The sequence below is a fragment of the Benincasa hispida genome, chromosome 5 (genome assembly GCF_009727055.1).
Source record: "Benincasa hispida cultivar B227 chromosome 5, ASM972705v1, whole genome shotgun sequence".
NCBI classification, from domain to species: Eukaryota; Viridiplantae; Streptophyta; class Magnoliopsida; order Cucurbitales; family Cucurbitaceae; genus Benincasa; species Benincasa hispida.
In genome coordinates, this window is record NC_052353.1 from 19,352,098 (window position 1) to 19,373,026 (window position 20,929).

Sequence of the window (20,929 nt, forward strand, 5' to 3'; positions counted from 1 at the left end):
TTAATATTAGTATGTTTAGTCTAATGGCTAGTTTTTGACACAGTATGTTTTTTTATTTGATTAATTTTAAAAAAAAGAATTTAATATTATATTTTGTTTGTATCTAACGACTAGTTTATTTTAAAATATCCACCTTTTATTTTTTTTCTTTTCCAAAATCAATGGTCCAAATTATTGTGGTTTCTAAAAGTTTTTCCATCTCTATATTAAACCATCTTCCTCTCCAAATTTTAAACCAACAAATTTTACATTTCATAATCCTCCCTCAAAAGTTCATTGTTGCTCTCTTTATGTTTCCATTTTTTTCTTTTCGTCTTATTCTTGAGAGAGTGTTATTGTATTGTGAGAGATAAACTTGTTGAGGGCTTAAACTTGTAAATCCACTCTAGTGAGAGTTGTATTGTGTTATTCAAAAATTCCAACATTTGTAACGGTTTGATCCTAAACCATGAAAAGGATCGGGTTTGCTCTTGAGAATAAAGCGGTGGTGTAACGGTTGAGCTCTAATCCGTGAAAAGAGTCGGAAAGATTTTATTCAAATTCCCAAGAGGCGCTTGGGAGTGAGGGTAGGTCGAGTTTGACTGAACTACTACTATAAAAATTACGGTGTCTTCTTCTCTAAACTCTTTCCTTTTTATTTTTAGCAATTAATTTAAGCAATTTATTATATGTTTTAGTTTGTTCTTATTTATTTGCTAAAATTTGATAGAATTAAATTATCACATTTTTTGTCATCTCTTATTTGTTGCATAATTATGAATTTTTTATTATTTATAAAAAGTGTATTAATTAGTTTAATTGGGTTAATTTAAAAAAAAAGTTTAATTAAACCTATTCACCACCCTTCGAGGGTTGCCATATCAATCCAATAATTGGTATCAGAGCAGGTTGCTCTTCTTGAAATATTTATTTCTTGATAAAACTTAATTGTTTTTGAGCTATGACAACTTTAGGTTTTATCCATTTTAACCGATAGTCAATCTATTACAACAAGGCCTCTTTTCTTTAATGGTACTAATTATAGTTAAAAATAGAATGAGATTTTTCTTGCTTTCTATTGATTATGATTATTATGGGGAATATTGTTGAGGGAAGGTTTTTAAAATTCCAACAAAAGAATAATGATGATAGGGTAGCATTATAAAACCTAAGGAAGAAGGAATAAATGAAAGAAAGCATGCTCTTTAAATGCCAAAGCTATTAATTGCTTATTTTGTGCTTTGAATGAAGTTGAGTATAATAGAGTGCCTATTGCAAATTCACAAGCAGATATGGGATAAATTAGAAATTACTCATGAAGGAACTAGTCAAGTAAAAGGAACAAAGATTGACATGTTAGTTCATCAATATGAAATGTTTAAAGTTGTATAAAAGAACTTACTATTTCCGATATGTTTATTAGATTTACTAACATTGTCAATGCTTTAGAAGGACTTGGGAAAAAGTACTCAAATCTTGAGAAGATAAAGAAGCTATTGTGGTATTTGCCTAAACAATAGGAGCCTAAAGTCACCGCCATTCAAGAGGCAAAGGATCTCAAATCTCTCTCCATTGATGAACTCATGAGCTTGTTGTTGACGCATGAGATAAAGATCAAAAAAAACATGGAGGATGAGAAGAAAAAGAAAGAAAAGAGTATAGCTTTAAAGAGCATCTCTTTAGAAGTTGACTCTCAAGATGATGATGACCTTGATGAAAATGATGTTGCCTATCTTTCATGTAAGTATAAGAACTTTATCAAGAGGAAGAAGCAATTCAAGAAGCATCTCTCCAACCAAAAAGAGTCAAAAGGTGAAAAGAGCAAAAAGGATGAGGTAATATGCTATGAATGCAAGAAGCCGGGTCATATTAGAACCAATTGTCCTTTTCTCAAATCATCCAAGAAATCCAAGAAGAAAGCAATGAAAGCTACTTGGGATGATAGCGATGAAAGCGAAAAGTGGGAGTGATAATGAAGAAGTGGTCAATTTTTGCTTCATGGCTCGTAGTGACAAAGAGGATGAACAAAATGATGAGGTAACTCTAGAACCTCTTTCTTATAATAAATTGTTCGAAACTTTTGAAAATATGTAAAATGATTTAGAAAAACTTAATTCTAAGTACGTTGTGCTTAAAAAGAAATACAATTTTTTATCTAGTAAAAATAAGTTTTTACTTAAAGAAATTGTTAGCTTAAAAGAGAATGAGCATGATGCTATGCATATTGATGAAATGAATATCTCTTGTGACAAGCATGCTTTTGATTGTGATCAGAAAAATGTCTTGCTTGACAAAGTTAAATTTCTTGAGCATGATAGTTGTGAAAAAGATAATTTGATTAAATTACTCAAAGAAAAGGAATTTACTGCTTTGCAAGAACTTGATAAGGCTAAACAATCTATTAAAAAGTTGACAATAGGTGCTCAAAGATTAAGATAATTGAAGTAGGCAAGCCTTTTGTGATAAAAGAGGTTTAGGCTATATGATGAATGTTCTACTCCTTCAAGTTCTGAAACCCTCTTTGTTAAAGCATCTCATAATATGTCTAAGCTTAATATGCCTAAGGTTGTGTTTAAGCATGTTAAATCTAACTTTGTGCCTATATGTCATTATTGTGGTGTTGAAGGCCATATTAGAGCTAAGTGTTTTAAATTGAAATATGCTCATACTACTTCTCCAAGAAGAAATTTTTCTCAAAGGGCAAAGTTTCACAATGCTCCAAGGAATAATTTCTCCAAGAAAAGTAGAGTGGATAAAATTTGTTGTAAGAGATAAATTTGTGCTATAATGTTATTTGTTTCTCATGTGGCAAGTTTGGACATACAACTTATTCTTGTTACTTGTCTAAATCCAATGTCTTAAATGTCTATGCAAAAATGAAATGGATTCCCAAGTTTGTCAATGCTACCATCTAGGACCCAAACAAGTGTGCGTACCAAAGAATCAATCTTGAACATTTGTGTTTGTAGGTTTGTTTGAAAGCCTCTAAGAAAAATGTGGTACTTGGACAGTGGTTGCTCGAGGCACATGATGGGAGACCCATCCAAGTTTGTCTCTCTCTCTCCAAAAAGGATGGAGGTCTTGTAACCTTTGGTGACAACAAGAAAGGTAAAATAATTGGTAAAGGTAGTATAGGTAATGAATCTTCTATTTAATTGAAAATGTACTTTTGATGGTTTTGAAGCATGATTTACTTAGTATTAGTCAATTGTGTGATAAAGCTTTAGAGTCGTGTTTGATAAAAAGAATTGCATCATTGAAATGCTAGTGATAGAAAAGTTATATTTGTTGGAAATAGAGATAAAAATGTTTATACTATTGATTTAAATGATTGTCCTATTAATGATAAATGTTTATCGGCTTTGCATAATGATTCTTGGTTATGGCATAGAAGACTAGGACATGCTAGCATGCACTTAATTTCAAATATTTCCAAGAATTCTTTGGTTAGAGGTTCTTCCTAAATTTAAATTTGAAAAGAACAAAGTTTTGTGATGCTTGTCAAATGGGTAAGCAAACTAAGTCCTCTTTCAAATCTAAAAGTGTAATCTCTACAACCAGACCCTTCAACTATTACACATGGACTTATTTGACCCTTCATGAATTGCTATGTTGAGGGGAACTATTATGTCTTTGTGATAGTTGATGATTTTTCAAGATTTACTTGGGTTTTGATGCTAAAACATAAGGATGATGCTTTGAAAAGCTTTTCTAGTTTTGCAAAAAGAGTTCAAAATGAAAAAGGTTTTTTTGATTTCTAAAATTAGGAAGTGATCATGGAGGAGAATTTGATAGCAATGCTTTTGAAACTTTTTGTGAAGAAAATGTTTTTCTAATAATTTCTCCTCTCCAAGATCTCCTCAACAAAACGGTGTAGTTGAAAGGAAAATCGTACTTTACAAGAATTTGCTAGATCAATGTTGCATGAGTATGGTTTACCTCACTACTTTTGGGCGGAAGCCGTTAACACCGCTTGTTATGTTTTAAATAGAGTTTTAATTAGACCTTATTTGGATAAAACTCCTTATGAACTTTGGCATAGCAAAATTCCAAATATTGGGTATTTCAAAGTTTTTGGTTGCAAATGTTTTATTTTGAATAATAAAGAAAAACTTGAAAATTTTGATTCTAAGATGGATGTTGGTATTTTCCTTGGCTATTCCTCTACTAGTAGAGCTTATAGAGTTTTCAATAAAAGAACTTTAGTAATTGAAGAATCTATACATGTAGTATTTGATGAATCTTGCAATGTTATTTCTAATGAGTCTATTTATAGTGATGTTTTTAGAAGGAAATTTTGGAGATTTACTTGTTTGTGACAAAGGCAAGGAAATTGTTTCAAGTAAGCAAGAGGTGAGTTTAATTGAAAAGAACGAAGTTGGTTCTTCATCCAGCCTAAAGAGTGGAGGTATGCTCCTTCCCATCCCAAAGAATTAATTCTTGGTGGTCCCGAACAAGGTGTGAAAACTCGTTCCTCTCTTAATATGTTTAATAATCTTGCTTTTGTTTCTCAAATTGATCCAAAAAGTTTTAAAGATGCCGAAAATGATGAATTTTTTATTTTAGCTATGCAAGAAGAATTAAATTAATTTGAAAGGAATAAAGTTTGGGAGTTAGTCCCTAGGCCCTCTCATGCTTCTATAATTGGAACTAAATGGGTCTTTAGAAATAAAATGGATGAAAATGGAAATATCATTAGAAATAAATCTAGACTTGTAGCTCAAGGTTCTATTGTTGCTCTCTCCAAGTTCCCAATTTTTTTCTTTTCATCTTATTCTTGAGAGAGTGTTATTGTATTATGAGGATAAACTTGTTGAGTGCATGTAAATCCACTCTACTGAGAGTTGTATTGTGTTCTTCAAAAATTTCAACATTTGTAACGGTTTGATCCTAAACCGTGGAAAGGATCGGGTTTGCTCTTGAACCTGTAAAAGGAGCGATGGTGTAACGATTGGGCTCTAATCTGTGGAAAGAGCCGGAAAGATTTTATTCAAATTCTCAAGAGAAGCTTGGGGAGTAGAGTAGATCGAGTTTGACCGAAACACTATAAAAATTATGGTGTCTTCTTCTCTAACTCTTTCCTTTTGATTTTTGTAATTAATTTAAGCAATTTATTGTATGTTTTAGTTTGTTCTTATTTATTTGCTAAAATTTAATAGAATTAAATATCAGATTTTTTGTCATCTTATTTGTTGCATAATTTGTATTTTTCTTATTATTTATAAAAAATGCATTAATTAGTTTAATTGGGTTAATTTAGAAAAAAGTTTAATTAAACCCCATTCACCCCCCTCTAAGGTTGCCATATCGATCCAACACTTGACACTTCATTACTGCCATCATCCATGACTTCGCCCGAGTCCCCTATATCACCTTCAATATACTCATTGTCATTATGATTAGGGGTACCTTGAGCCTGAGTCGGTTCTGGTTCTGACTCTTGAACACCTTCCGGTGGAGCAACAGGGGAAACAATTTCAGAAACTATTTCCTTTCAGAGATGCTTCCTATAGTAGGTTATCCAAGACACTGGTTTTGTAGGGAGGACAGGCTCATTTGTTTCAGGGATAGGTTCAGGAAACAACTCTAATGGAATAGAATAGGTGGAAGTTGGTTAACTTACTGATTGATAGCAAATTATAAGATATTTTTGGCACATGTAGTATATTCTGTAAAATCAGTCCTTGAATTGGAGATAAATGACCCTTTCCAGCAATGGGGGCAAATGATCCATCTGCAATTCTTATTCTCTCATTTCCAGCACTTGGATAATAGGAGAAGAATTGGTCAGATAATCCAATTAGATGGTCCGTTGCTCCGGAATCAAGGATCTAGGATTCATCTCCCTCAGCAAAGAAACTAAAGGAATGGGGAGTACCTGACTGGGCAATATTGCCGATTTCGACTGTACCTGGATCCACCTGGCTCGTCCTTAAAGGAGCACCATCAACTATTTCACTAACGAAGGCTCAACTGGACTTAGATTTATCGTTCGAAGGACGCCGCTTGCTATTTGGAGGTCGGCCATGTAATTTCCAGCACTGGTCTTTCGTATTCCATGGTTTCTTGCAATGTTAACAAATTGGAGGGGTCTTTCCATTCTGTTTGTCATTCTTTGAACCTGATGACTTTACTCCAAATGCAACAGAGTCTAGGGCATTAGGTATTGTCCATTCATTGTGCTGGTTCGATCTTCTTCCAATCTGACCTTTGAGCAAACTTCCATCAGGGACGACATTGGTCTTTGTCCCAAAATTCGGCTCGAACTCCGTCAAACTTCGAGTTTAAACCAGCCAGAAAGTCATATACGCGGTCAGCCTCCTCAATCTTCGAATACTGAACCCCGTCAACTGGGCAATTCCAAACTATTTCCTGACACAGATCCATCTCTTTCCACAATAGTGATAATTTATTGAAATAGGATATTACATCGAGTGTCCCCCGCTTGCACTCATGCACCTGTTTTCTCAATGTATAAAGGCGTGAAGCATTCTATCTCTTCGAATAAATTTTTTGGACAGCTTCCCAGATATCCCGAGCCGAAAATGAGTAAAGAAGAGGCTTCCCAATCTGAGGCTCCATACTATTTATTAAAATTAAGCGGAGGAGGGAATCCTCCCCCTTCCATATACGTTCCTAAGGATCCCCAGGATTTGGTCTGGGTATTTCTCTTGTTAGATACCCGAACTTGTGCCGCCCCTCGAGAACCATCCTCATAGATTGTGACCAAGAAAAGTAGTTATGGCAATTAAGTTTTTCGCTAATAGAAATTCATGCAGAATTTCCTACAGAACCAGACATAATGTTTGTGAAAGGTAAAGTAGGGTAAGTAGTTACTGGAGTTTCTGAACATAACGGAACCCTCGGGTATGTATCTGGTAGAAAATCTGTTGAGGGATTGGCCGAAGATCTAACGGTTGCCTCAAGTGCAGAAATTTGCTACTGTAGATTTGCCAATTGTTGTTGAACGCTAACGGTCGCACTAAGAATCGTTGTAGGTTGTTTCTGCCCATAGACCCCTGAATATATTGTTTCAGCTGGTGTGGGAAGACCAACTAGAGAAGCCGGCTGACCAAAGGGTAAATAGCGGGAGAACTACAGTTGCTGTAAAGGGTTGGACTGGACCGGCTGGTTTGAGTGGTTTGGTGGGTTCTGGTAGACCACCAGATCGGGCATGTTCGGATGGCTCGGTAACGAGGACGGAAGGTGGGCGATTTGGTTTAGAGAACGGAAGGGTTGGACGGAAGGTAATGACGGAAGGGAAAAAAAACGAAGAATGAGAGGACGACTGACCTGGAAATGCTCCGCCGATGGGGTATGGATTGCGATCGATAACGGTCGGCGGCTGGAGCGAAGGAAATGTCGACGGCAAGCGCTTGTGTCTTGGCTAGACTAGCGAAGGATGTTCTCGTTGGACCAGGGGATGTTTGAGTCTCGAGGCAGTGTGGTTGAAGTCGTCGAGGGTGGCGGCGGAGGTCTTCCAATGGCAGTGACGGCTGGATCGACTAGGGCAGGTTGGATCTGAATCGGTCCAAGTAATGACCGTAGATATTAGTCGACAGTAGCCCTAATTTCGGTACTGTTAGAATTTTCCCTTGGAGTTCCATCCCCGGCTAGAGTCGATGACTGAATCTCTTCTATTCCATCGACATTCTCATCACCATGCTCTGATACCATCTTGAAAAAGTTAGGGAAAAAAAGAAAACACCAGAGTTACATGGAAAACCCTAGACCAAGTAGAAAAAACCACGATAAGAATTTTTTATTTTTAATTCAGATCCACAGTACACATTACAGGGACAGGTATAAATAACCAAACAATAAGAAACCCTAGATTGGTAAAAGACCAAAACACCCTTAGGGCTAAAATACAATTTCAACAAGTTTTATTATATTTTGAGCATTAGTCTCTTTTGATACATTTGTAGGTTGCTTCTGTTTTCCACAAATCTATAAGTTAAACCATGAGGCTGGCAAAATGTTTGGTACCGGAAAGATGACCAACTTGATGACTTTTCATGCTGCAGCACACTTGAGGCACATTCCAAATCTTTGAAATGAATTATATGAATACTTTTTTTCTTCAGCTAAGATAAAGCAATGCTAATGAATCAAAAATGAACATTGGACTAAAACCTTTTAGGCTCTGTTAGAGGTTTCTAGTTATATTAAGAAAATTACTTTAGATTCGTTTCTTTTTTCTTTTTTTTTTCTTTTTTTTTTTTTGGTTTCTTATGTATCTTATTAAATTATAATAATACTTACAAGGCTTATTCTTCGTTTGGCTTTTTTCGATGTGTATATCCAGATATAACCAAGTCGCTTCACGTGTTATATGGTCATCTGTATTTCGTATAACGGTTGCAATGGTTCTTCTTTACAGAGAATTGGGAGTTTCATCGCTTGTTGGTGCATCACTGCTTATTCTTTTGTTTCCCATGCAGGTATATACGTATCTTATAGTATTCTTAATTTCCAAATGTGTTAGACGACAAAACATTAAATCTACATTCACCTATCATCTTAAAATTTTGAGTCAATCAATGATTTAATATCGTATTAGAGAAGGTGGTCTAATAGGTTCTATGTTAGCTTTTGAACTTTTAATTTGGTTTGTTCATGTATGCTTTCTTATAGTAATGTCAGATTTTAATGAAGTTAGATGATCACATAAAAGGTCATTTAGGGTAAGAACACATAGTATGAAAACAAAAAGAACAAATGGAACACTTTCTTCTCTTTCGAACACTTTCTTCTCTTTCTCCATACTCTCTAGTTTTATACTACAATATCCAAGAAGAAAGAATAGAGGTAATTTGGGAAAATTGGCGGTTGAGTCGGTTAAGGAGGTTGGTGATCACAACTAAACTACTTTCAATTCTGTTGGGTGAAGTTCGGGTTTAAAAGAAGAAAGAAACGGAAAGAGAAGGCATTGAAGATTGAATATCTTGAGTGAGGGAAGTAAGCTCTCGAGGGCGGGAGTTCGAGTTAGTCTGTCGTGTAGAAATAGCCAAGAAATGCCATCCATCGCCTACTTCATCTACTAATCGATCACATAGTGTGTGTAAGCAATCGAGTAATGTTAGTAAGCGATCTTGTAGTGTTAGTAAGTGATCGTGTAGAGTTTGTAAGTGATCACATAGTGAATGTAAACGATCGTTTAGTGTTTGTAAGCGATCGTGTAGCAAGGATAAGTGATCGTGTAGTTGTTGATTGACATTTATCGTTTAATAAAGTACAAGCCATTCGTTTAGCTGTTACGTTATACGATCGTGTCATCACACGTAAGTAATAATTACACTTTTAAAGATCAGTTTCCTATCAATGAACCAAACATGGACTAAAAACAACAAACTTAGCAAACTTAACCATATGTAGAGAAACTTGAAACCGAGCTAAAGACACCAAATAATCCAACTAATGGAGAAGCTTGAAATAATAACACCATAACAACAATGAGGAGCTTAAAAGGGTTCTTTATCATTTGAGTTGTTCTACTAGATCAGTCATTCAAGACCTTTGGTCTCTCCCAGAAAATGAAAAAGGGATCACTTTTGTGCAAAAAAGATGCCTTAAACTGATTATCAATAGCCTTCTTAATTGAAAAATAAAAAATGATTGATGAAAATGAAGAAATTAAAATAATGGACAAATCAAAACCACAGAGAACACTTACTTGGTAACCAGAATGGAGACCTAATTTAACATCTTACTTAGTTGGAAACCCTTTCGTTATATAGAGTACTTTATTTTTCTGTGTGGTTTTGGTTGGTTTATTGGGCAGGAAATTTTTTTTGAAGCACAATATAGGAATAGAATACATAGTGTTTATCATCTAAAATTTGTTGATAATTTTTATGGCTTTTGGAAATGGATCAGATGTTATGCTTGGGAGAGTAGCTTTCAATCCAAAGTACAAAGCATTCGTAACGAGGAGTTGTCATGGTTTCGAAAGGCATCATTTCTCTAGTCGGTAAGTTATGACTTATCATAGGGGTTTCTGATAGTTTGTAAGCGTCATTTGTAGTATCTCTCATATACTGAGGATCGCACATTGAAAAAATGAAGAAACCTCATACTATTATAAGATACATCGGATACTCCTCTTATTATCAATTCGTTTGATCTAATATGATATCAAAGTCCATAAAGTGCCCAAGTTGGTATATTTTGTTAAAAAAATTGGGATCCGGTCCAATAACGATACCCAAAGAGGCATCATGTTGAAGGGGTCATAGAGAGGATCTAATAATCCCGAAGAAATATCGATAATAATTATTAAATATTCGCCTCTTCTATATTTTAATGATAATTTGATTGGTTTTTGCAGATCAACAGTTTCATAGTAAATACTATACCTGTTTTGGTGGTTGTGACTTCCTTTGGATTATTCACAGTTTTTTAAGGAGACTTGAGTCCATCTAGGGCATATTACATCACTTAGACTACTTTCAATGCTCATGTTTTCCATAACTGCAATTTTCTTTACAATACCTCAGGTTCTGTTACCTGTCCTTCAAGCTTTATTTCTTAATGACACTTGAGTTTTTTTTTTTTTTTTTTTTTTATGCTAATTCTCACTTTCACATTAACTAGCATAGATTCGCTCAGTGGTAAATAAAGGACATTAAGTTTAATAAAGTCGGAGCTAAGAAGGGATGAGTTCAATCTGTAGTAGCCACGAATCACGAATTTAATATCCTATGAGTTGTCTCGGCATCCAAATGTTGTAGAGTCAGGCGGGTTATGCCGTGAAATTAGTTGAGGTGCATATAAGCTAACTCGAACACTCACAAATATTAAAAAAAGAAAAAAAATTCTCACTATCACATTTTTTTTTCTTGTGAGAAGATTAGATGCTTCAATATTTTGGAATTTTTGCCTAAGCAATCCCAACGAAGTTATCTATGAGGTTCTAGCTTTTGATTGAAAATAAAATGTTGGAGACATTTAGGTGACCAGTGAAATAACAACTACAGAAATGTGGGGGAGAAATTAGAAACTTTAGACTCTTAAAGACCTTTTTTTTTTCGTTTAAAAATTTTCACCAATTCACTAAGTATTACGCGTATTGTCTAAGACGTACAACAACCATTAGGATCAATGCAGTTAACCATGTAACACATATGTCGTAGGTGTTAGAATGCCTTGAATCTACTATCTAATATTCCAAAGAACCAAGTATGGAGACTCGCTTGTTAAAATGCAGCCAATAGAGTGAAACCTATTTCGTAATCGTATTTATATAATTTACGATTGTGGCCCTAGAATTTAGAGGGGTGCGCTATAATATACATAAACCATCTAACTCTATAGGTGCCTTTACAGTTTGTATCATCTAATGTTTCTCTCAAATAAAATCTGATTATCTCTTCCTCTACATGTGGACGTTGCTAACACATTGTTGGTGAATCACATAAATCTCTGTGTCAATTTTTCTATTGTATACTCTACATGCTTTCTTTGATTGTCGATTTACTAGTAAACATTTTCAAGAGAGAAGATTTTAGTGTGATTTCTTGTTTGGATTTGCTTGTACTATATCCTCATGTGGTCATATCCACCCTTTGATAGGTTTTTGAAAAATGCATTAATGGAGAACTACGAGGCAAAACTCGAGTTGTCGTGACCAAGCAAGTAAATTTTTTGTCTCAATTTGACAAAATTATTCTCCTTCATGAAGGTATGGTGAAGGAGGAAGGAACTTATGCAGAACTTCAAGAAAATGGAAAGTTGTTCCAAAGAAGAATGAAAAATGCAGGAATGTTGGAAGAATGTAACGAACAAAAGGAAGACGGAGAAATGAGTGATAGTAAAAAACCATCATCAGAACATTGTACTAATAACGAGATCGAAAACGATTTTGCAGAGGATGCTACTCCATGGCCAAACCTTACACAACATAAATCTACTCTGATCCCGCAAGAAGAACGAGAAACGGGAGTACTTAGTTGGGATGTTGTACACAGATTTTTTCTCTTATAAATCATGAATCCCATTATCTAGTTTTGTATATATATATTCTTCCTTGGAATGTTGTAATTCATTTTCTTTTGGTTCCTTACAGATACATGAAGGCATTAGGAGGTGTATGGGTGGTTCTTATACTCCTCTCATATATACTTTGTTTTGTCAATCACTATTGAAATTCTTGAAAACCTATGGTTAAAGAGATGGACCAGCCAACGCAGTGTAGGACGAAGTCGAACTTTATATTACAACACGATATACGCTGCCTTGTTATTTAGTCTGGTACGAGTAGTTGTCCCACATCGGAAGGTTCAAGGAGATGATGGGTTCCAAGTACTAGAAAAGGAGCTTATAGCTTTAGTTTTAGAAACACTTTAAGCTTGGATATGCAATCTTTGCGGTGATGGAGAATAGCAAAGGAAAAAAACAACCAAGCATTTGCACCACAATGGGACTTCTAATTACAAATGCTTTAACTCTTACTTCTTTGTTGACAGAGATGTACTGAAACTTGGAAGTATGGTTGAAAATAGTTTAAACTCGGTCGAGCACGTCGGGATGTATATAGATTTAGCATCGGAAGCTCCATCGATTATCGAGAGTAATCGACTGCCCTTGGGATGGCATTTTTCGGAGTTATAAAATTTGATAGTGTTGTGTTTAGGTTGGAATTGTTGGACGAACTGGAGCTGGAAAATCAAGCATGTTTAATGCTTTGTTTCGTATTGTTGAACTAGAAACAGGAAGAATATTGATTGATGGTATGGATATAGAAAAATTTGGATTGTGGGATTTGAGAAAAGTTCTTGGGATTATACCATAATCACCTGTTCTTTTTTCAGGTAAAGAATTTGATCCTATTTAATCATCTTATTTTTCTAGGTCTCGTTTGGTAAGTCCTGTTTGATAATCATTTGGTTTTTTAAATTTAAGTTTATATGAACACGTTTTTCACCTTTAAATTTTTTACTTTGTTATCTACTCTCTACCAATAGTTTTACAAAAGTAGTTTTTAAAAAAATATTTTTGATCTTAGAATTTGATTAGAATTTCAATTTTTACTTAAGAAAGATGAAAATCATTATAAGAAATGGATAGAAAATAGGCTTAATTTTCAAAAATAAAAGATCGAAATCCAAATGGTCCCTTGGTTTTTTATTTTTGACAATGAAGTCCATTTTCTCTCAATTTCTTTGAAGTAAGAGAGTTGAATTCTTAGCCAAATTCAATATTCCAAAAGCTTCTTTTTTTGTAGTTTTCAAAACTTGGCTCGGTCTTTTGAAAATATTGGTAGAAATAGATGAACAAAAACAAGAAATTTAGAGGTGAAAAGGGTGTATATAAACTTAATTGTCAAAAACCGAAAACCATATAGTTACCAAATGAGACCGTAACATTTTGTTTCCATTTTTTTTTTTATTGTCTTGTCTTGTTTTATGTAGGAAGTGTTACGTTTAATCTAGATCCATTCCACGAACACGATGATAGAGAGCACATTTGAAGGATGTCACAAGGAGGAGCACGTTGGGCTTGGATGCTGAGGTACGTTTCATTTCCATAAGGAGTAGTGTAATTTTAAAAAACCAAAGACCAAAAACAAAATTGTTACTAAATGGGAATTCTTTTTTTGTTTTGATTTTTTTTCTTTTTTTTTTAAATATATAATTTGTTCTGTTTTGGTCATATATATATATGATCAAGATAATTCCCATTATCATTTTCTAAGAAGAAAAAGAAACTGTTACATTTGATTCTATATCAAGTTAGCCTTCAGTCATCTTTACCTGCTATGTGACTTTAAAATAGAAACAAAGAAAGTCAGTTTACAAAATATGCATCTCTTATAACTGAAATGATTGTCAAAATTCAAGCCAAATGTCCCTATCTAAAAAGCACGTACACTTTAATTTGGCTGCGTAGTTGTTTTTTACACTGGTTGGATACATATCAAACACTTTTTCTTTCTTTAAACAAGAACTTATTGATGTGGTGAAAAGAAATAAATCTAATAAAAACCCATAAAACGAGTGAAAAAGAAAAAATACAAACAGAAAATACATACAAATAGAGACTAGCCATATTGGACACTTATTAGCACAATAAATATGTGTTAGACACATATGAAATATTTGTTAAGTGCGTCAAACAAACAAAAAATAATATAGAACAAAAAATGTTTGAGACTGAAAAATGTGTTCTAGAATTTGTGAGAAACATGTCACACCATGACCATGTCCGTACGGTATCATATTCGTCTCCATATCCATGCTTCTTTTAAGCTTCTTCACCCAAAACCGGAAATAGGAGAAGAATTTATTTGTTCACTTATTTGGTTTTTTTTTTTTTTTATAGGTTTTAGAGTGTGGACAAAATTATAGCATTGGACAAAGGAAACTGTTAGGCCTTGCTCGAGCACTCCTTCGACGATAAAAAATAGTTGTTCTTGACGAAGCAACCGCAGCGGTTGATGTACAAACTGATGCCTTAATTCAGAAAACTATTAGGGAAGAGTTTAAATCTTGTACAATGCTCATCACTATACACAGATTAAATATCATCATAGGTTGTGATCGATCATGGAGTATATGATATGAAGGTGCTCGCTCAGCAATCATTTAGACGATCGTACTTCATCGCATCGTAGTCATTTAGACGATCGTATAAGGCTTGCTTTGTGCGCTACATGCTAGATGATCGCATATGTCACACTCCGCCCTAGACTAACCTCTAAGCCTGAGAAAGGGCGTGACTGTAGCAGTTATCAACCTTTTGGCTGACATTTACTACCTAATAACTCTTGCGGAATAACTCTGATACCAAAATATAACTTATATACAACAGAATGTCTTTAGGCCAAAAATTTATTAATTCAGAAATATAACAAGTTTAGAGTCATTACAACACTAGATTTATAAGTCCCTAATCCCAAAACCCTAGTCCCTATATGAACAATAGTAACATGTGTACAATATTAACAGTAACCACCTAGATAGATAGTTTACAAGTCTCTTTATCCTTTAGTGGTAGAGCAGATGCAGAGCTATCTTTAGAGGATTTGACCGCTACCTGGGGCTGTCTCTTATACACATCTAGATGTGTATAAGAGACAGAGCTTGCGCCTAGTGAGTGACTTAAGAAAAATAATTGATTCTCATGCAAAATCTCAATAAAGAGTTTAACTGAAATATAAGCTTCTACAGTACTTGTATTGCAGTATAAACATTTTCCAAGCATAAAACATATAAAGCTGTTTTAATCATAAAACAGTAAAACTATTTTTCAGTTAAGAATAACCTTATTGTGGGTAAAAACAATCCCAACACCAACTGCTAGTCAAGAGAGAATCCTTTTGCTCAATCTCTGACTCTAACTACCTACGTGCACGTGGCCATACTAAGTACCATCATACCTTAGGTACTTCTGTTCAAAAGCATTCTCAAACGTCCTTTAGTATCAGGTTGGTTCTATACCTTCTCAAATGTCCTTCAATACCAATAGATACCTTCTCAAACGTCCTTCAGTATCTAATTGGGCGGATACCTTCTCAAATGTCCTTCGGTATCGCGTTTTAAGTAAAAATAGTCATAAATGACTTTCTCTTTAAAGCATGTAAAGTATTACACATATAAAAACATGGCTTTAAAGATACTAATACATGCTGAGTATATTTAACACATATAAATAGCTTTTCAACAACTTCTCACATATGAATGCGTTTAAAATGTAACTCATGGTTTGCTTGGAAATTACTTTGTAAAACTAGCTGGCATGAGAATAATCTTCTTTAAAACATTCTTTCTATAAAATATTGTAATAAAAAATTTTAGTCAAAACGTTTTAGTCACTCACCTTGATCGCTTAGGAGCTTTTCACTCTAGTAGCTCCCTTTTCTACCTCGGGCTCCTTTTTCACCCCTAGAATCTAGATTCAATTTACAGCTTAGATTACTCATAGTTCTAAACTTTATTTTGAGATACTTCCTTCTACAAATATATTTTAAAATGTCTCAGGAAGCTTACCCTAAAATATGAGCTCAGAACTCTTCGTGATTTGGCCGGAATCATAGAATCTCCAAGACTAGCCTAAGCTTATACGACAACATGACCCTTTTGTCTTCTTCTCAGTTTTCAGCCCGATTCCTTCGAGCTTTTCCTCCAACAGCAACTAGACTTTCAGAGCTTTTAGGTGGCTTTAGAATCACTCCAAGCGCACGAGTAAATTGGGAGCACTGCTCATCCTAAGTTGGTGCTACTTTCCAGACTTCACTGTCCAATACATCCTCTTTGAGATTCTATGACCAATGCATGGATTTTGGCTCCAAAGCAAGGTTTGCTCAACTTTTCCACTCTTTTTACTATATTTTTGAATTGTGATCTAAAAATGAAGTCTCTAGGCCCTATTTATAGGCGTCCAAACCTTCTCCAAAGTCGACACCACGTACTTGGCTGCATGGCCAAGTGTTTCTCCCACACATTACCAACACATCATTTTGATCACCGCAATCTAAGTGTCTTCCTTCTGTGTAGCCAACACATGAGCTTCCAATCAGATGCCACCACCTCAAATTCTTAAGGCTTAAGGCTTTCCTCCCAAGAAGACACATGGTTTGATGACGTTTCCTAGGTGATCTCATCCTTTATATGCGTCTAACTCTTGGATGTTCAACGTATAGTCCATACTCAATGCATAGCTTATAATCAATGCATAGCAAGCCACTTACTACCATTGCAATCCAACTTAGCCATCACAATCCAACTTAGCCATTGCAAGAGCTATCCATCATCAACACATAGGGTGACCGTCCATCCTCGATGCATGGCTCACTTGGTAGCATCATACGGCTTACTTGGCATGGGCGCATAGTGCTGGCCACCGACGCATGGGCATGCTGAATAGGCTGGCTGCTTGACGCATGGGCGTGCTGCATAGGCTGGTCGCTCGACGCATGGGCATGCGACATAGGTGGCCATCGCTCGCTCGCTCGACCACATGGGCTGTGCACGACATATTGATGCTTGGCAGGGCGCTTCGGCGCATGGGTGTGGCCACTCAACAGGGCACTCAACGCATGGGCGTGGCCGCTTGGCGCATGGCAAGGGTGTTGGCCGAGGTTGCTCGACGCATGGGCTGGCTTCCAACGCATGCCTTGCCTACCTTTGTGCCTTCCAACGCATCATCCCCATTTTCCTTCTTCAACCGCATGCCCTCACCAACAACCCTTTCAATGCATCAACACCACCCTTCCAATGCATCGACACACTAATTTCTATACTTAGCCAAATTTCCAAAATTTTCCCCAAAATTCAAGCTTCCAAATTTCCTCTTTTCCTCAAATCTCCACTCTTTTCCCTACCATTACACACTAGTTTCCACATGAACCTACTCATCACACTAATCTCCATAGGGAACATACTCAAGTAGAAAAATAGATTCGGGTTCACAGCGTAGCTCGTGCTTCATCGCATAGGAAAAGTACAGCATCAGCTACTAAACAATCGGTTTAGCTGCTAGAAGCGTATGGTAAACGATTGAAGCCCCCAAAACCATTTGTCTTTTTGTGTAGAACGATCGTAGGGTGTTTGGTGCACGATAATGGAGACGCGTTGCTCCTCGCGAAATTGTTCAAGACCTGGTTCGCCTATCTGAACCGGAGACCCTGTTTTGTACTTGTTAGCTTGTACTTTTGAGGAATTTGAGGCAATTTTTACCTGTTCATCAACTTTTTTTAATTAATCATATGATGTATGGAGTTTATATTGACAAGTGTTTGACATATATTTTAAAAACCACCTTAGGTTATTCAATCATTCATGCATCATGTATTATTAGTGTTATAATCTTGCATGATGAAAATTATGTGAAAGCATACGCATGCATCATGAAATATAATAGTTATATTTTGCATGCAGTGAGCATATTCATGCATCCCTTTTATTGTAAGCATTATAGTATAAGGGTGAATGGAAACATGTTATTCCTTGATTCGTTGCTTGTTTGTATAAGAAGTTATATAAAAAAGGTAGCAATGAATTGAACAATGCATTGCGCATGACACTTAGGCTTATTTGTAAACGTTATGAATGCCTTTCATGTGTCTATTTCGCATTGTGGTTTTGGTTGTTTCTGTTATAAGCATTATAAAGGAAATTAGAACTAAAATCGATTAGAAAGAGTTGCATGCGGACTTAGGGTGAACTCATTGTTTTAAAAGGTTTTTAAAATTGGATTGAGATAGCATAATTTCAAAGGTTCTAATGAAGATTAGTAACCTAAGTTTAATCTTTTTAAATCAGTTTAATAGGATTAAATTGATTGGCTTAAAAATATTAAATTTTTTTTAAATCTATCTATAAGAGAACTTTTGTCTATGGCGGTTCTGTCTAGGCTGGGTTCTTTTAGCTATGGAACATGGAAACACCTCTACCTGGGACCAACTGGAAAGGTGAATAGTATAGATTTTCTACAACAGCGGACAATGGTCAAATCGAACTCCGTTATAAAGAGTTTTAAATGGGATGATGATCAAAAGTTGTTTAACTATCCCAAAAAGTTACTCTGGGCAAACTCAAAAAGTCAACTTAGTTTAATAATTCTGAGCCATAGTTTTTTCTAAGTAAACTAAACGCTAGGTTTACTAAATACTCAGGTGGAGGGAAGAGATGCAATTAAATTTCAAAGATTCCACTCAACGTTTTCACCCTTAAATTTTCACACACGGTGAATTCATGCTTGGCCTCGTGGGTGCCCTGGAGAGCATCCCCCTTCGGATGTGTGTTTGCAATGAGTTCAATATCAAGTGGACGGAGAGAGTGTTATAGTAAGTGGGTGATAGGGTGTTTGTCAACACATCCTACGGTCCTCTATCATTAGTTCACAACTGTGAGATCATCTGTCTCCCTCGGTCGCCCTAAGTGCTCCCCTTCTGATGGGTTTTGTGTGAACCCTGAATCCTAATTTTTCTACTTGAGTATGTTCCCTATTGAGAATTAGTGTGATGAGTAGGATGATGTGAAAACTAGTGTGTAATGGTAGGGAAAAGAGTGGAGATTTCAAGAAAAGAGGAAATTTGGAAGCTTGACTTTTGGAAAAATTTGGAAATTTGGCTAAGTATAGAATAGTGTGTGTTGATGCGTTGGAAGGGTGGTGTTGATGCATTGGAAGGGTTGTTGGTGAGGGCATGCAGCTGAAGAAGGAAAATGGAGATGATGCGTTGGAAGGCAAAGGTAGGCAAGGTATCATTGAAGCAGCCTCGGCCAGCACCCCTATCATGCATCAAGTAGCCTCGACCACCACCCATGCCATGCGCCGAAGCTCCCTACCAAGCATCAATATGTCACGCACAGCCCATGAAGACGAGCGAGCGAGCGATGGCCAGCCTATGTTGTATGCCCATGCGTCGAGCGACCAGCCTATACAGCACGCCCATGCGTCGAGCGGCCAACCTATGCAACATGCCCATGCGTCGGTGGCCAGCACCATGCGCCCATGCCAAGCAAGCCGTGCGATGCTACCTAGTGAGCCATGCATCGAGGATGGATGGTCACCATATGCGTTGGTGATGGATAGCTCTTGCGATGGCTAAGTTGGATTGCAATGGTAGTAAGTCGCATGCTATGTGTTAAATATAGGCTATCATCGAGTATGGACTATGCGTTGAACATCCAAGAATTAGACGCATATAAAGGATGGGATCACCTAGGAAACATCATCAAACCATGTGTCTTCTTGGGAGGAAAGCCTTAAGCCTTAATAATTTGAGGTGGTGACATCTGATTGGAAGCTCATGCGTTGGCTACATAGGAGGAAGACACTTAGATTGCACTGATCAAAATGATGTGTTGGTAATGTATGGGAGAAACACTTGGCCATGTAGCCAAGTAGGTGGTGTCGACTTTGGAGAAGGTCTGGACGCCTATAAATAGTGCCAAGAGACTTCATTTTTAGATCACAATTAAAAATACAGTAATAAGAGTGGAAAAGTTGAGCAAACCTTGCGTTGGAGCCAAAATCCATGCGTTGGTCATAGAATTTCAAAGAGGACGTATTGGACAGTGAAGTCTTGAAAGTAGCACCAATTTTGGACGAGGAGTTCTCCCAATCTACTCATGCGTTTTGATTTATTCCAAATCCACGTGAAAGCTCTGAAAGTCTAGTTTTTAGGGTAGGGCTGCCGGAGGAAAAGCTCGAAGGAATCGGGCTGGAAACAGAGAAGAAGATAGAAGAGTCAGGCTGTCGTATAAGCTTATCCCAGTCTTGGAGATTCTATGATTCTGGCAAAACCACAAGAAGTTATGAGCTCATATTTTAGGGTAAGCTTCCTGAGACATGTTAGAATATGTTTGTAGAAGGAAGTATCTCAAAATAAAGTTTATAACTATGAGTAATCTAAGCTGAAAGTTGAATCTGGATTCTAGGGGTGAAAAGGGAGCCCGAGGTAGAGAAGGGAGCTACTAGAGTGAAAAGCTCCTAAGCAATCAAGGTGAGTGACTAAAACGTTTTGACTAAAATGTTTGATTACAATGTTTTATAGAAAGCATGTTTTAAAGAAGTTTATTCTCATGCCAGCTAGTTTTACAAATTGATTTCCAAGCAAACCATGAGTTATGTTTTAAACGCATGCATGTGTGAGAAGTTGTTGAAAACCTATTTATATGTGTTAAATATACTCAGCATGCATTAGTATCTTTAAATCATGTTTTTATATGTGTAATACTTTACATGTTTTAAAGAGAAAGTCATTTATGACTGGTTTTACTTAAAACGAGATACCGAAGGACATTTGAGAAGGTATTCGCCCAACTAGATACCGAAGGACGTTTGAGAAGGTATCTATTAGTACTGAAGGATGTTTGAGAAGGTATCTGAATAGAAGTACCTAAGGTATGACGATACTTAGTATGGCCACGTGCACGTAGGTAGTTGGAGTCAGAGATTGAGCAAAAGGGTTTTCTCTTGACTAGTAGTTGGTGTTGGGATTGTT

General features: G+C 36.1%; 1 pseudogene; it reads left to right on the forward strand.

Moving 5' to 3' along the window:
- Window positions 1–20,929, forward strand: part of LOC120077249 — a 105,537-nt pseudogene that overhangs the window by 5,141 nt on the left and 79,467 nt on the right.